This window comes from Microcaecilia unicolor, chromosome 2 (assembly GCF_901765095.1).
Source record: "Microcaecilia unicolor chromosome 2, aMicUni1.1, whole genome shotgun sequence".
NCBI classification, from domain to species: domain Eukaryota; kingdom Metazoa; phylum Chordata; class Amphibia; order Gymnophiona; family Siphonopidae; genus Microcaecilia; species Microcaecilia unicolor.
In genome coordinates, this window is record NC_044032.1 from 596,187,103 (window position 1) to 596,200,614 (window position 13,512).

General features: G+C 41.1%; 1 protein-coding gene across 2 annotated transcripts in view; it reads left to right on the plus strand.

Moving 5' to 3' along the window:
• The window catches only part of SPOCK3 (SPARC (osteonectin), cwcv and kazal like domains proteoglycan 3), a 493,521-nt gene that overhangs the window by 80,793 nt on the left and 399,216 nt on the right, over positions 1-13,512 (plus strand). The gene's annotated exons all lie outside the window — the stretch shown is intronic.

The following is a 13,512-nucleotide window of genomic DNA, read 5'->3' on the forward strand; positions in this document are numbered from 1 at the left end:
TTCATAATTACACAGATTACTTGCCACTATTTTTGCTCCAGAGGTGCCAAATAAAATATTTGACTGGCACTTACCCTCAACATCGTTGTGGTCCTTGAAATGGGTGTGCTGATCTTTCTGTATTAATTGCACATGTACATATCAATTGCTCATGTATTCCAAGAAAAGCTTTCAAGATGTTTATTATTCTATCACTAAATGAATGTGAAAGATCCAGAATTACTTTGCCTAGTATTTTTCTTAATGTATTCCACTATTCATTTTTATAAGACTGATGCCTAAGACTAGGGGAAAGCACAACATTTATTTACTTTGAGCAGAAAGCAAATTCCTATATATTAATGGGATATTTAGGGCAAGTTCAAGTTTTAGACTAAACTAGGACAAAAATAGTAAATGAGGGGTCCTGGATTTGATATGTTGTCTTTCTGTGGTACAACCAAAGCAGTTTACATTTTTATTATATGCAGGTACCTTCTCTATCCCTAGTGGGCTCATAATTTAAGTGTTACACTTTGGGTGATGGAGTGTTATCTAATTTGCAGAGTCACAAGAAACTGCAGTGGGAATTGAACTCAGTACCCTCTGTTCTTATTCCGCTGCACTAACTATTAGGCAATTCCTCTACATAAAGCTCGTAAATCTTGTGGAAGTAGAAATAATGAGGACCTAAGAAAGCTTGAGAAGTAGTTAAGTGTTTGACAGCTAAATGTCAGTGTAAAGTGCACAACCATGTGGTTATGGTGTAGAAATCCAAGGGAAAACAGTAAAGAAAGAGATAGTGTAGCCACTTTTCATGCTATAAGCTTTGGTCCCTGTATCTGCCTGGAAAGGGGCTCCAAAGTCACTTTCAGGTATGAGGGAATAAGCCGTGAGACAGAAAGTTTCCCTCTGCTTGGAAAACAAGGTTCAAGATACTGTGTGAACTTTATGGTGTATTGTGTGATATAGGGGTTCTTTTACTAAGCCATGGTAAAAAGTGGCCTGCGGCAGTATGAGCACATCTTTTGAGCACGCACTGGGCCAGTTTTTGCCAAATTCTGGAGAAAGGGCATTTTTTTAAAGGGACAGAAAATGGACATGTGGCAAAATAAAAACCAGTGCGCGTCCATTTTCAGCCTGAGACCTTACTGCCACCCATTGACTTAGCAGTAAGGTCTCATGTTCTACCCGGGTGGTAGGCATGCAGCATGCGTCCACTCTGCCATTTACTGCTGGGTAAGCACCACATGGTAGGAAATAAAAAATATTTTATACCACATGTTTTCGGCACATGCCAAATTCAGAATTACCGCTCGGGGCACGCAGTAGCCAGACAGTAATGCCGATTTGGTGTGTGCTGGATGCACATAGGCCATTATGCACCTTTTTAAAAGGTCCCCATAGTGCAGAGTAGCCCCCACACTCTGGAATGAACTCCTGAAAGGTTTAGCACAAGACAAAAGTATCTCTACTTCAGCAAGCAGGTGAAAACATGTCTCTTCTCCCAAGCCTTTAATAGAAGAAGCAACTAACTAGCTAGTCACAGTCACAAGGACTAACTCTGGCTGTGAATACAGTGCTCTAGCAGAACTTGTTTATCCACTCATACACTAACTGAGATCATATTCATGCACCTTTTTGGCTCCACATTAAACTTTCTTAATTTAGTCCCCTTGTTCTCTATCTAACTTCCGTTAATCTATCTTAGTTGTCTATTATATGTACTACCTTTGCTTACACCTTATGCTTATTTTGTATTGTGTTAACATTGTATGTAGCATACTATGCCATAATACAGTGGTCTCCAACACACTGCCCCTGAGCCATATGCAGCCACCACAGTCCATTTTTGCAGCCCTCATATGTAGTGACCCCCGCCGCTTCTGTGGGTAGAGAAAAGGCCCCATGAAGCTCCACTGGCCACATTGACGTGCACAAAAATGCCGGTTGACTTGCTTCTCCCTGTGTGTGTACTTATGCGTCAGTGTGACCATGCAGTTACACATGACCCAGTGGAACTTCACAGGGCCTTTTCTCTATCAGCAATAGCAGCAAAACCTTCCAACGGTGCACCTCTGCTCCAGTTCAGCTTTGAACGGCCACATCCATCAGGTAAGCAAACATTGCTTTCTGTCTTGGTGTGTGAAGTATTAAGCATGAAGATTTGTAAATGCCACCATCATTAGCAAACATAAATGTGCCCCTGGGAGCACCTCCTATCCACTTGACTACAAGTTTTCATGTTGTAGTGGCCAACTTTCAGACATTTACCAACATAATTCACTTTGAAAACATTGGTCTCCTGAAGGATTGATTGATTCTCACCCTATCTGCTCTGCTATACTAACCTCTAGTTCTCTACCACTGAGCACTCTGAGGAAACCCAGTATAAATATGAACCCCTGGTATATTCTTTTCATTTTATATCCAGAGGGCTATTAAGGATTTAAAAAATGTCTTTCTTTTGGTCTCATTTGGGATGGTAAGGATTAATAGTAACACAGAAACAGAGAAAATTATGGTAGGTGAAAGACCACACAGCCACATCTATCAGGTGAAGAAGCATTGCTTTCTGTTTTTGTGTGTGAATGTAACCAGAGTCTCACCTGGGTTAGATCTGGACCAGGCCATAGAGGAACACTTTCACGCTACTTCAGCTCCACAGGTTCTGCGCACCCCAGTCAAACTGGGATGAGTGATGATCCAGAATAACAGTTGGGGTCTTTGGGAGACACTTATCTGATTCTGACTCAACTCATCAGTCCAGGAAACATGCAACACTCCAGGAGACTCAATAAAAACGAACTTTATTTGCAGCTTCAGCAAAAAGCAACCTTTGCTTCAGTGAATTTTCAACACAGTCAATAACGTAAATGCTCCTATAAATCTGGGTCAGACCTCAGTAATCTGTGGACAAATCTTTCCTTACATCCACTGGGAGTTTTACAAGGATCAATTCCTTTAGAAGGCTAAACACATATGCACAATCTTGCTATGTCTATCCTGCAACCAGATGTAACCCCAGGGCTGATTTCTACTCCTGGTAATCTCTGTTACCACCTGGTCTCAACCTCTTTATAGCTATCTTTTCCTTCTTTGGTATCCCTTTGTGGCTAACACCCGGCCATGGGTAGACCGCATCCTATTCTGAGCCCCGTTTATGAGCCAGACTCCCCAATCGATCCAAAGTTCTGGCTCCTTCACTGGCTGCTATCAGTTTGACAGGAACAGTCCCTTGAAGTTAGCCACACTGGAGTTGGCACTTCATGACCTCCCTTAATCTTCTATGGGTCATTGGGCAGGGGCTCATAGGCAACCAAGGACAGTTTCCCACTATAATTCTGTCCTTTTGTTTCCTTCGCAAACTCCTCCCAAGCTGTAACTCTACAAATCAGGGCATTATTCTACTGTAACTCTACAAATCAGGGCATTATTCTACTGCATTTCTCTTCATACACCCTCCCTTGGGCTGGTTCTGTCTCTCACCCAGGGATCTCCCAGTCACTCCCTTAGTGACTCTACACCTTTCAATATTTATCATTCTAACCAGGGGTTACGTGAAGTATTAAGTCTATATTTCATTCTTATTTAATAGTTTCAAGTTCTTGTCCTTACATAAGAACAGCCATACTGGATTAGACCAATGGTCCATCTATCCCAGAACCCAGCTTCCAACAGTGGCCAATCCAGGTCACAAGTACCTGGCAGAAACCCAATTATTAGCAACATTCCATGCTACTAATCCAGGGGCAAGCAGTGGATTCCCCCATATCCATCTCAATAACAGACTATGGATTTTTCCTCCAAAAACTTGTCCAAACATTTTTTAAACTAACGACTATTACCATATCATCTGGCAGTGAGTTCCAGAGCTTAACTATATGTTGAGTGAAAAAATATGTCCTCCTATTTGTTTTAAAAGTATTTCCATGTAGTTTCGAGTGTCCCCTAGTCTTTGTACTTTTTGAAAGAGTGAAAAATCAATTCACTTCTACCCATTCTACACCACTCAGGATTTTATAGAGCTCAATCATATTCCCCCTCAGCTGTCTCTTTTCCAAGCTGAAGAGCCCTAAGCTCTTTAGCCTTCCTTCATTTGGGAGGAGTTCCTTCCCCTTTATCATTTTGGTCACTCTTCTTTCAACCTTTTCTAATTCCACTATATCTTTTTTGAGATATGGTGACCAGAATTGAAAGCAATACTATTGAGTTTTCGACCCAAAATGCAAGATATTACATTTGTAGCACTCCCCCCCCCCCCCCCCCAAGGTATATTCTGTTCATTTTTTCGTTTTATATCCAGAGGATTATTAAGCATAAAAATAATTTTTTTACTTTGGGCTCATGTGGGATAGGGAGATTAGTTGTAACACAGAATCAGTCTCATTTGTTTGTTTGTTTTTAACTGTTAATGAGCAAAAAGAAAGTGATTAAAAAAATATATATATACTTGTAGCATCAAAATTATTATTTAAAATTACATTTATTAGGACATAAGAACATAAGTTGCCATACTGGGACAGACCAGTGTAATTAAACTCTGGCATTCATTGCCAGAGAATGTGGTAAAGGCGGTTAGCTTAGCGGGGTTTAAAAATGGTCTAGACTTCTTCCTAAAGGAAAAGTCCATAGATCGTTATTAAATTGACTTGGGGAAAAATCCACTACTTATTTCTGGGATAAGCAACATAAAATATCGATTTTTCTGGGATCTTGCCAGGTATTTGTGACCTGGATTGGCCACTGTTGGAAACAGGATGCTGGGTTTGATGGGCCTTTGTCTGTCCTAGTGTGGCAATACTTATGTAGACCAAAGGTCCATCAAGTTCAGCATCCTGTTTCCAACAGTGGCCAATCCAGGTTACAAGTTCCCAGCAAGATCCCAAAACAGTACAACACATTTCTTTGCTGCTTATCCTAGAAATAAGCTGTGGATTTTCTCCAAGCTGAAGAGCCCAAGCCACTTTAGCCATTTCTCATAGTGAAGTCATCCTATCCCCTTTATCATTTTTGTCGCCCTTCTCTGTAGCTTTTCTATTTCCACTATATTTTTTTGAGATGCAGTCACCAGAATTGCACATAATATTCAAGGTGCCATCGCACCATGGAACAAAACTAAGGCATTATAACAACCTCATTTTTGTTTACCATTCTTTTCCTAATAATACCTAAATTCTATTTGCTTTTTTAGCCACTGCCGCACACTGAGCAGAGGGTTTCAACATGTCATCAACCATGACACCTAGATCCCTTTCCTGGTCAGTGACTCCTAATGTGGAACCTTGCATCACATAACTATAGTTTGGGTTCCTCATTCCCACCTGCATCACTTTGCACTTGCTCACATTAAACGTCATCTGCCATTTGGATGCCCAGTCTTCTGTTTCACTGGGAGCTAAAATATTTTAGTGGCCCCCCAGAGGTTTCTCTTGTCCACTTTGCAGCCCTTTATGTGGAAAAGCTTGGATACCACTGCCATATGCACTATTATTTGAGTATTTTTCTATTGATATTGATCTTCTTGTACACCATCTCAGGTAAATTTCTTCAAAAAGGTAGTAAATATATACTAATGTATATTCAAGAACCTCATTAATAGTGAATAAGACCTCATACACTTTAAAATATTCAACACAAAATAAATCAAACACATAATGTTTAATTTGGTGTTTTTCTTTCCAACCAAAATGCAAACTGATATAACAGAACTTATTGACACAATGCTCACAGAGATACAAAACATTGAGTGGGTTGAGAAATGTTCTTGAAGATTTTAACCCAGGCAGCAACTGCTGGCAGGATAGCTGGCACATTAGAGTTTTTTTTATCAAAGTGTTCCCTGAGACACATGGAGGAGCATTTTCGACTGGAGATGCCCATCTCTAAGGGTGCCCATCTCCGAGGACAGCGCCGCGAAGAGGCGGGGACAACCATATTTTCGAATGAGATGGGCGTCCATCTTTCATTTTGATAATACGGTTGGGGGTGCCCAAATGTCAACGTTAAAGATGGTCAACCTAAATGCTGAGATTGCCGGATTTAGAGATGGGCGCCCTCGGTTTTCGCCGATAATGGAAACCGATGGCGCCCATCTGAAAAATGAACAAATCCAAGGCATATGGTCATGGGAGGGGCCAGGATTCGTTGTGCACTGGTCCCCCTCACATGCCAGGGCAACAACCGGGCACCCTAGGGGGCACTACAGTGGACTTTGCAAATTGGTCCCAGGTGCATAGCTCCCTTACCTTGGGTTCTAAGCCCCCCAACCCCCCCAACCCCCCCCAAAACCCACTCCCCACAACTATACACCACTACCATAGCCCTAAGGGGTGAAGGGGGGCACCTACATGTGGGTACAGTGGGTTTTGGGTGGGTTTTGAAGGGCTCCCATTTTCCACCACAAGTGTAACAGGTAGGGGGGGGATGGGCCTGGGTCCGCCTGCCTGAAGTCCACTGCACCCACTAAAACTGCTCCAGGGACCTGTATACTGCTGCGATGGACCTGAGTATAACATTTGAGGCTGGCATTGAGGCTGGCAAGAAACATTTTTAAAGTTGTTTTTTTGAGGGTGGGGGGGGGGGTTAGTGACCACTGGGGGAGTCAGGGAGGTGATCCCCGATTCCCTCCGGTGGTCATCTGGTCAGTTCGGGCACTTTTTTGGGACTTGGACCTGAAAAAAAAGGGACCAAATAAAGTGGACCAAATTCTCGCCAGGGATGCCCTTCTTTTTCCCATTATCGGCTGAGGGCGCCCAACTCTTGAGCACACCCCGGCACGCCCCTGACCCGCCTTCGCTACCCTTCCGACATGCCCCCGGGAACTTTGGCCGTCCCGGCGACGGAAAGCAGTTGGAGCCAGCCAAAATCTGCTTTTGATTATACCGATTTCGCTGGCTTCAGGAGATGGCTGGCCATCTCCCGATTTGTGTCGAAAGATGGCCGGCGATCTACTTTGAAAATAAGCTGGATAGTAGTGACATACTCCTTTACCTGATAGAGAAAACTGAAATCTGTAGGGGTCTGAAAGACAAAAATTGGACACAAAGAGTTATTTCTTATAAATAAAATATTTTCTTTAGAGAATGTTAGCAGTAAAACAGAAATTAATTGAATAGTAATACTTATATGATATTCAGGTACTCTACCCATTTTTTACAGGACTGTGTAGTTGCACCTGCAAAAGGGAAAGTGTTATATAAGGTAACATTGAAAGTAAAATTGCTCAAAGTAATTAACAATTTGTTTACTTAAAAATTCCTATACCTGTTAATAATAAATACCATTTGTTGCTGTAACATCGGTCTGGTTCTTGACTTAAAATCCATTTAGTTTCTTTCCTTCTCTTGGTTTCTGAACTAAGAGAACAAGATTAGTCTAAAGTACCGTTATTCATAACTGTTTGGTAATTTGAGGTAAGCAGCCAGTTGAGTATGACTAATGGTATTTGGTAAAGTCACCTAAACAGGACTGAAGCAACAGGGGCTTAGAACTCTATCCCCAAATCACCGAAGGGATTAAGCCTGTGAGAGAGGTATGTAAAGTGAATGGGCTGTGTCTGCATTAGCGCATGGCAGCTGCTAGCATGGTTTGGTGAACAGGGTGGTAAGCCATATAGGTAAAGTGAAACAATTACTGTGGGATGTGAAAAAATCAAATAGAAAAAAATCCTTAATATAATGCCATGATAAATGTAGGATTATCATGTGGGAAAGTCCCGTGTTGGCACGTAGTAGTGCCAGATTTCTACCGGGGCTTAGTGAAAAGACCCTTAAGATTTTTGTCTTTTTTTCTTTATTTTATATTTTATGGAATTTACAATTTCCACAAGTGCATAAATTGTTAAAAGAAAGCACAACCAAAATAAATACAAAACATAACAATCAAGAAGTAACAATAATGAGGACATAAACCTAGGAAAATATATAAGAAAAAGGAAATAAGACTTACAGGAGTGAAGAACAGTCTACCAAAATAAACAAAAATAAAGACAAAGAAAAGAAACACATATTTTTCAGTCACATCTGTGGATGTCTTGGCAAGCATTTTCTTAGTATCTCAGAAATACCTTAATAGGAGGGCTAAAAGAATACATATTTAACATCATTTAATCTAAGCAGTCATATAGAGAAGCAATGCAAAATAAAGTTAGCCCTTAATGTTAACACCTAAAGACTTTTGACAGAAACTTCTTTCTGTAATCTTGAGTAATTTGCACAGGTCTGGATAAATTTAGACCTTGCCTCCCATACAATGAACATCTTTATGTTTGAAAAACAAGTGTAGGACATGATCTTGATCTTACAGGAAAATATGTCACTAGCAAAGCTCTCTTCTGTAGATGTACCTCTGATCTTTCCAAAAAAATGCATATAAATCCATACAGTCGATAAAATTATTTCCGCCAACCCCATTTGTTCCTTCTTCACCCCATCATTCCTTGATAATTAATAGTTCACTTTACCAAATGGTGGAGTACATAAAGAACATATTTATATACCTTTGGAGCATAGTAATAGGGGACAGTAAATGTATCTCCAGAAAGTTCCACATTATTAAATATAGGGACCTTGAATGATTCTCCAAATGTTTTATTTTCTTTGCTGTGACTCCTGTTTCCTGCTCAAAAAGAGTTTGCGTGAACTCCAAGCTCACAGTACTTTATTCAAAAGCATTAACATAATGTAACAGTTCTTGATAATCACCTCTCTTAGCTTGCATTCTGGCTTTATTATCCAAGGTAATTACTACCACAGAAGAAATTAAATTATCCAGTGATCCTAATGCTTCGGTATAGAATCAATAGAGACATTAGGAGGTCTCCCCAGTGTGGGTTTACAGGTAATGCTGAACCCATTGAACATGTTTCTGAGAAGTATCTTGCTTAGGATGTAAAAAGACTTGGGCGAGGGCGGGACACAGGGAGGGAAAGCCCGAAGAGAGGCAATCTGCAGACTGCCGCTGCTGCGCTTCTTTCACACGGAGCGAGGTCGAGGTGAAGCTATGATTTGAATTCAGGGGGGCCCGGTGGTGGACGGAGGGGGGTGGAGGGGACTGCGGCGCCGGGCCCCCCTTGGAGGCCCGGGCCTGGGGAATTTTGTCCCCCCTGCCCCCCTCCTCTCGGCGGCCCTGCTGGAGATGCATATTTGAGTCTTGCAAGTCCAGGTGTAATGATCCTATGCAGTACTGGTTATGGGCTATGCGGCCATGCTGGTTGAGCAGTGCCTCTCTCTAGAACAATGCACATTTGTCTCTATTGTCCTCTTTATGGCAAAAAGAGGGATAATGCATATGTGGATGGATGAATCTCTGCCAGAACTGAAAGTGTAGAAAGTCAGTATGAAAGAAATGGGGAATGCCAAGATCTGGAAAATTAATTACAGGAAGCTTTGGCATAGCTGTCTCTGTCTTTAAAGATGCTACTACTACTTATCATTTCTATAGCTGTTTTCTAACGTAAATTGGATAGGGCTTTCATCAGGAGGGAGGGGAGGCTGGGTGGAGGGGGGAGGGACCTTGTACAATATAAAAACACCTTTAGAAACAGTTGATGTGGTATGGCCTATTGGTGACACAGTAAACATCCTCCCCTCACAGGCAGTGGCACCAAAGAAACTGCCTGGGAGGATTGGGGGGCTCACAAAAAAAAGCATAGTATATCTGTGGCCCAGATATAGAAATACAATCTTTGTAAATATGCTGTATCATGAAGCAGAGGACTGTTGTACTGCTAATTTGTTTGTTGCTGTTTACTGTAGATTGTTTCTGAAGCTACCAATAAAAATCAAATATATATAGAAAAAATCATGGCCAGAAAAAAAATGGAAAAAATGCCTATTATATAGGCCATAGTAGAAATGGGCTTAGCATGCTGGAAAGTTCCATGTTAGCTTAGTCAAAGAGCCCCTAGGATCTTTAAAAGAAGGAATATCAAATAGGGATTTATTAGCTGACCATAATGCCATGAGTGGATAAAAGTTCTCAGTGTCGCATAAAGGAGCATTGTTGTTGTTTAAAGCCCGATGAACTACAGTTCAAATATTAAATTGGACTGTCTATTATATTGGAAAACAATGTAATGATTTTAGAATAGGTATTGTTTGTTTAAATCAGGATGTGCTTGCAGTTAGTCTGGTTACTGACTTTTGAACCACTTGTATTGCATAAAGGACTAGATTCTATATATGAAGCCTGAAAAATTGCCACTGAAAATATTTCTGCCCAGGCATATTCTATAAAACATGCCTAGTTTTAGGCGCAGTTTATAGAATACGCCTAGCTGGTTTATAGAATATGCCTAGGGGCCATGACTGCGCCTAACTCTAGATGTGTCACTTTATACCAAGAAAAACTCAGTGTAAATATGGGTGCCTGTGTTAGGCACAGAGCATATGCACATAGATTTTCAGAATGCCCATGCCCATAGCCACACCCTGTTTTCGGCAGCTTGCATTAGAATTTACATGCACTACTTTACCGTATACACCTAGCAAGTTGTGCGCACAAATTATAATTAATGCCAATTAGTATCAATATTTGCTTGTTAAGTGGCAATTATTGGTGCTGATCGGCTTATTCAGTAATTAAATTGTGTGCGCAGAATCCAAAATATGACCAGATTTAGGCACAGTTATGCTACATAGAATCCAGGGGGAATTGCATAATTTGGTATAAAGCATTACAGTAGTCAAATTGTGGATTCATAATACTCTGGATCATTTTTCTAAAGCTAGCATCTGGCAAGTAATCATGTAAACAATGTAACAGTCTAAAAGTTTAAAGAATAAGTCCTTTACAACATGCCTTTACTGATTTTTTTTATATATCAAGGGGCATAGTTATCAATGTGGGCTACTGTTAAGACAGGTTATTTTACCACAAGTCATAAATTTTATCACAGGATCCTATTTTATGCAAAAAAATAAACCTGTCTTAGTAGCCCACATTGATAACTTCCTCTGTCAAAATAAAGATAAATCCCTAAATGCTTAGGGGATCTTTTACTAAGGATTAGTGCATATTATCTGCCACATGGCCCATTTCATTCCTATGGGCCTTGCTGTAGATACCATTCACTAATTGTTTGAAAAGATCCCCATGATATATTTCTGAATAAGAATTTATAATTCCTTGTCACAAACAGCAGATGAATCCAGGAACTGGTGAGTTGTGTCCATCTACCAGCAGGTGGAGATAGAGATAACAGAACTCTTCAGAGTAAAGGAGACGGCCAGCCCCTCTATCAGTTAGTATATCTCTATCTCCAGCAGGTGAATGGACGGCTTCTCTCCAGCTCCTGGATTTAAGGCCACTGAGAGTGCTCCTGGGCCGTTGGCCAGTTGAGCTTTGAGGGGGTGTCTGACTGAAGGTGTCAGCTTTGGAGACATACAGGTCCCTGCCTCACCCCGTGCTTTCCACCGTCAGGCCTTATTCTCTGTACTTTGCTCTCTCTCTCTCCCTCCCTCCTCATTTTAAAAAGAAGGAATGAGAACCATAAAATTTATTTAAAAAAAAAAAGGATTTTGAGAGCGAAGGAGAATAGTATTCTATCTGCCTGATTTCTGGTGCTAGGGGAGTCAGAGTGTGTTTTCCTTGACTCAGGCTGTCGGTTCGTCGCTGCAGGGCAATCAGCTGGTGAGTGCCAACTTCGGCTTTCTCTTCTGTCAGCAAGGTGGCATGGCAGAGGAAACTGTTAAACGCTGTTCCCGGTGTGGGAAATGGCATTCAGCAGTGGGAATTTGTAGCGCTGAGTGCGCTGAGGTACCCGGGGGCGAAGGTTCTTCTGCCTTCGGAGAATTGGGTTTTTCCCGCACTGCCTGGAGCGGCTGAGGCAGTTAGTGCTGCTCTCCCGCCTTCTCCTTTCCGCGGGGCAATTTTGGGGGGTCAGAAATGCAGGCAGCTGCCGGGTCTGTGGTCCCCATTGCCCCAGGAGAGGTTTTTTCACCAGACTTCGTGCTTTTAATGCACCAGGCATTTCTTTTGAAGCAGGCTCTTCCCTTTCTGTCCTCAGGGATTTCTGCGGATCCCTTGTCCCTTCAAGGATCCCAAAACTGTTGGAATGTAATTGTATTTTACATGCATTGCCTGTCACCTATTATTTCTCTGTGATTACTCTGTGACCTCTGATGTGAATTACTTAGAGAGGTCACACTGCTATGCAACTTCCTGTGGGGGTTAGACACAGCACATGCAGCACATGGAGCACATGGAGCTCATGATCTCTCCTAACCTGAGAGGATCTATGGTGGTGTGAGCATCCATTACCATCTAAGCACATGGAAGGAGCTGATAATACAAATGTATAGTAATATGTATATATAAGCCTGTCTGATTATAATCTAACTACAAACTGTGAGTAAACAGATGTTTTGTTACTTCAACTTTAAAGTGACTCAGCAGTGAATTATTCAGGGGTGAATGAGAGAGAGATGAAGAAAGAAATTAACATTTCTAAAGCTGAAGCTGTGTGTACTAAAATCTGCTAATTATTTACTACAAATAATCCAACAAAAGGGTTATGGGCCCAGGGTCAGGAATTGAAAAAGAAGAGAAATATTACCAGGCAGAAAAAAAGGCCACATTTTTCTCTTAAGTTTTAAAGGAAAGATTCAGTCTGTCTCTCTCTCCCCCCACACAGCAGACAGAAGGCTAAGAAAATGGCTGAGGGAAGAAATTCACCATTGTTCTATTCTCTCAAGGTGCCTAAATTAACTGAGTTTAATTATCAGCAGTGGGAACTAAGATTCATATGTCTCCTTCGAGCAAAAGGATTATATATATGCTTAGATCAAGACAGAACAGCTGAAAATATGGCTGAATGGGACAATGCAAACTATTATGTGAAGTGCATGCTTTTGGAAGCTCTCTCAGAGAAACAAGCCATATTAGTGGAGGGAAAAGATACACCAAAGGACATTTTATATAAACTGAGAACTATGTATGCAACTACATATGCAAAGCAGCAACCAATTTGGCTGGCAGAGTTGAATGAAACCAAATTAAGGGATAAAAGTAAATGTAATGATCACATTATGCATCTTATGTCTTCATTTCAAAAGCTAGAACTTTCTGGAATTCCCATGTGTGATGCATTGAAAAGAGCATTTCTTTTTACCTCACTATCAAAGAAGTTTGATGTTTTTAGGTCTGTAAATGAGGCCATTGAAGGGCAATCTTTTGAACAGACAACATCAAAACTAAGGCAGGAATGCATAATAAATGATTCTGAGGAGATGTGTTCTCAAAGTCAGTCAGAGAGAAATGAAACAAATTTCTTGGCAAAGAACAGAGGAAGGCGGAGCTATGGGAAAACTCCACCCAAGGGCAAGCTGATTTGCTACTCATGTGGAAAGGAGGGACATGTATCTAAATGGTGTAAGGAAACACAAAACACTCCCTCTAGCTCACCTAAGCCAATGGAACTAAAGAATTTTCAAACCAGGAAATGTATGAAGGACAAAGATAAACACAAGGGCTTTCTAATGGCAGAAAAATCTTTGACTATGGTAAATAATAATTCAAATGAAAGTACTT